This window comes from Papaver somniferum, chromosome 1 (assembly GCF_003573695.1).
Source record: "Papaver somniferum cultivar HN1 chromosome 1, ASM357369v1, whole genome shotgun sequence".
NCBI lineage: Eukaryota > Viridiplantae > Streptophyta > Magnoliopsida > Ranunculales > Papaveraceae > Papaver > Papaver somniferum.
The window spans coordinates 158,077,405-158,082,374 of record NC_039358.1 but is presented as its reverse complement, the minus strand read 5'-3'; positions in this window follow the sequence as shown (position 1 = coordinate 158,082,374).

Below are 4,970 nucleotides of genomic sequence, written 5' to 3'. Positions count from 1 at the left end.
TTAAGGTCGCTCTTGTTGTTCTTTCGGGAATGACATATTATGGGGGAGAGTTATTAATTGAACTTGTGCTTAATTGCCAAATCTTTGTGGGGAGTGCGGCTTTGGAATATTATAGGGGTTATCTTGTATCTTTATAAACTCCTTGATGAATGCATTTAGCTTCGGCTATATGATTGCATCTAAATAAGATGATATGTGTTTCTTTCTTTTGCTCATGAAATGTCTCTTTCGGAAATTTCATTAGGATCCCGTTCTTGTACCTTTGCCAATTTTATTGACAAAAAGGGGGAGAATTAATATGTAGTTCACACTACAAATACATATGGTTTTCGGATCATTATGTAAAGGGGAGTGGTTTCCATGTGAAATGGAGTATTGACTAAGGGGGAGTGATACATATCACCATAGTATTGTTGTTGAAGTTGTGATACAATTAAACTTTGACGTTGTGTAATGATACTATGACATTGTATAACAATAGCCCGAAACAATTTTTCCCATTTATTTTAGCAAAACAAAAACGACTAATCACATTAGTTCCTTTGCTAAACCGATTTTTCAAAAACAACCGCTTAATTCGATAAGACCAAAATAAAGAATAAACTCCATTTTTCTCATCAAGTTCTAATTATCCATAAACTTAGACCTTTCAATTTTAAACAAACCAAATACTAGGTTAGTTAACTAGTATTTCTTTGTTTAGGCATTCGATTAGACTTGAATAACCGAAACCTCACTTTGATAAGACAAACTAAGATCAGAATTAACTTAGTTTCTTATCCGGAATCGCATTGGACTAAACAACTCATACCGTACACATATTATTTCGTTAAGCCATAAATAATTCATACAAACCAAAATGAATCAACTTGCATAATTATTCACCTCAACTGGAAGCAATTGAAACAATAATAGACATTATAAGCACCGGAATTGCACCGTAATTTTGTAAGCCTAGACGATTGATACCATACAAAATCAAGATAACAATAGTTTTTCTTAACCAGAACCGATTGAATCACACACACATCAATTGTACCGAAATTTTGTAAGCCTAAACGATTGATATCACACAATAAAGCAAGATAACAATAGTTTTTCTTAACATGAACCAATTGAAACACACATCCACACACAGATCATGGAATAAATATCAATTGAACTTAAATTTCGTTAAGAAAAATCAACAATATATATAATATAAACTCAGGCTTTTCTTAAACAGGAAAACAATTAACTAACAAAATTGTTACCTCAAATTTCGCATCCACTTCTCCAATATGATTGCATCTTCGTCCAGGGAGAATTGATATCAAAATATCACCACGTTGTCTTCCTTATGCGTGAACAAAAGAACAACAACATACCTCAACCTTTACCAGAAAAAGGTTGAAAACCGGTTTTAATAATTGCAAGAAAAAGTTGAAAACCGTCGAAACACATATGATTTTATGCTAAACCAAAACCGATTCAACATATTGTGACTTTTTCACATATTGTTTCTATCAGAACCCCTCATAATCCTTTGATAAAGCCTACCTACTAGGGCTAGAACTTAATCCCGCTAAATCAAAAAGTCACACAAACCATGAGGGTTCACAATCTATGAGATCGAATATTAAGGTATAAAGCCGAAATCAAACATCCCATAAACATACATAGCAATAAGTTAAAAGCAATTAAACACAGGCTATGTAAACCAAAAACTATCACAAGAAAAATTACTAATCAAATAATTTTATTCATAATAGACCAATACAATCAATGAAAGAAATCAAAATTGATGTATATATTTCCTTGCAACCTAGTCCTTCATGTCAGAACTGAATGAAGGTGCATTACTACTTTTCAGCTTTTGAATTTCTTCAAGTAGAAAGCCTTGTTGCTTGACCAGAATCTCTTGCAGATGAGAAATTTTCGTGAAGGATTCTGCAAGAGAATGTAATTCTGTCTTCGATTGAACACAAAAGTGTGTCAATGCCTCAATACACTGATCTTTCTTCAGAGTATTCTCTCTTTCCTTCTTGCTAAGCCAGTCTCCCTTTCTGATTTTACCCTTAATGTCAAGAGATAATCCGGACTTAGTTTTGAGATAATCTTTCTGATCTTGCATCTTCTCCAGAGAAACCATTTGATCCAGACCCATAGTTCGGACAAGGAATGATCAACGAAGGAAAAGAATCTTTTTATATTTTTCATACTTCCGAAAATATAATATTCTTAAAAATACGAATATATCAAAATATCTTCAAATACTAGATATTATTTCCATAATCTACACAAAAGTGCCTTGATTTATCTTCTTCCTCACTCAAAATTTGGCACACAAGATGAGGAAAGAATTCTAATACCGATCAAGTGGTATTAGTATGAGATTTTCTCTCGTTATGGAATTTTGAACAACCATAGTGTTCTTGATCTAGTATAGTATGAAAAGATATCTTTCTATTACTTCGAACCAGCGAAGTATCTTGGGATAGATTAAAATTGCATGCACAACTTTTAGTAATTCTATTAAGACAGTTTTTGCATCTTGTCTTATTTCTCCCTTTACCATTAGGTGATTTAATAACATCGGAAGACATGTCCATTTTTAACATGGGTAAATCACTAATGATGGAGGAAGGAATAACATTGACAACTAATGCAACATCAGTTGTTTCCTCTTCTTCAGAATTGTATGACTCAGAGGACTCATCTAGAGTTACAGCCAACGCCTTGCTTCCAGTGTATTTCTTAAGATTGGGACAGTCTTTAGCAATATGACCAAACCCTTTACACTTGAAGCACTGCGGCTGATATTCATCATCTTCTTCCTGATCTTTTATACAGGAACTCGATCATGGGGTCGAGAAGATCGATAAGTATCCTTAACGAATCTCTTGTTTCTTTTCTTTAAGAGATCTCGAAACTGTCTAGTAATTAATGACAAAGATTGTTCAATCTCATCATCAGAATTTTATGCAATCTTTTCATGTGAATCATCCAACTGTCTACTCCTTTCCATTGGAGCTTTTGGAACTTTTGCTTTAAAAGCAATTCCTTTACTTTGAATAGACTGTGATTCATGATCAAAGATCTTTGACTTACCAACGAGTGTGCTTCGTGTGAGAGTTGAAGATCATTTGCTTCTATGATTCCATGCTCCTTAGAATCGTATCTAGATGGAAACGATCTGAGAATCTTGCATACTATATCTTTTTCAGAAAGAGTCTTTCCTAACGAGAAAGAGGCATTAATTATGTCATAGAATTTAGTGTGAAACTCCTCAAAAGTGTCGTTGTCATCCATTAGAAGGTTTTCCCACTCGGAAGTGAGGGTTTGAAGTCTAGCTTCTTTCTCTGAAGAATTTCCTTCGAATATGATCTGAAGATTATCCCAAGCTTCTTTCGAAGTTTGACATGTTGACACATGATGTTGTAGGTCGCGACTTACAGCATGAATAATAGCATTCAAACCATAGGAATTCTGCTTTGCCAATGTCTTTTCTTCGGTCGAAAATTCCGCTAAGCGTTTAAACTCAGTTTCTGAATTTTCTCTCTTTGGAAGAGTATAATCATCGACGACTAATAGCCAAGTATTAAAGTCTCGTGATTGAAGAAAAGATCTCATAGCAGATATCCACCATAAATAGTTTGTTCCATCAAATCTTGGCGGTACGTTAATTGAAGTCGATTCATGAGAATTCGAGTTTATTCTTATAGGTTGGATCGCACCAAACACAGATTGTTAGATCTTTTCGTGTTTGCCTGCTATGATACCAATTGAAAAGGCGAGGGTACCCAAATATACCTCAAGCTAAAACTTTTCCGACCTATAAGTCCTTTCTCCGAAAGTGATTGTCTATGGACTGAGTCGAGACAATACAACTAATCGGTTCACACTTCGTGTGATTGTCTATGGATACGAGATCGAGACAATACAATAACGAAGTATGTTTACTTTATACAAAGGTTCGGACTTAACCAAACACAATAAGATTGCTTATCAAGTAAATAGGAATTAACGTTTGTGTAATTTACTTTAGTTATAATAAAACAATTATAATGCGGAAATATAAAGTAAATGACACAGCGTGATTTTGTTAACGAGGAAACTGCAAATGCAGAAAACCCCCTGGACCTTTTCCAAAATTGAATACTCTCAGGATTAAGCCGCTACACAAAATTACACCTAACTTTGTATAGTTGAGACCAAGAAACTAAACCTATTGTTCATCTAGTTCCGTCTGTATTCACACGCCTCCGACCTTAGTCACGTACTTGGAACAATTCCTTTGGTTCGTATTCCAAACAGTAAAGGAAAATCAAATCTGTTTGGTATCAACTCCATTCAACCAAGTGATATGATTCGGACAAAGGCTCTTCTGTTTACCTTAACATAAACTCCTTCGTCAGGTTCTTAGATCTATCTTATATTCAATTACCGAAATAATCGTTTAAGATTAAGCCAACAACACTATTAATCCAAAGAATTGTGTTGATGCCGATCTACTCAATTAATCAATCCAATCTATCACAAAGATAAACCGATTATTAATTGGATCCTCTTTTACCGAAACAAGTATTGTGCACACCAAAGATTATGAACCCACAAATTAGAGATCTTCAATATCTTCTTCGTCTTTAAATCTTCTTAGATCTCCAATAATAACCCGCACACAATCACTTGAATCTCTTGTGATCAATCACGCACAAAATGTAGTCTGTTAATAATGGATTATCACAAGATCGTCTTTAGAACTAACAACAGTCTAAAGATCCCTGTTAAACTATGAACTAGTTTGAGTGAATCTTATATCAGAAGAGAAGATTCTCAAGCATAAACAAACTAGGTGCAATCAAAGTTCAACCACCGTTAGTCAATCAAATCAACGAAAACAAAAGATAAACTGCAATTATCTAGTTTCCCACCAACGGTACATGCTAGAGCTTCTCAATCCCAAAGAACACTTTAAACTGAGTGGTTGT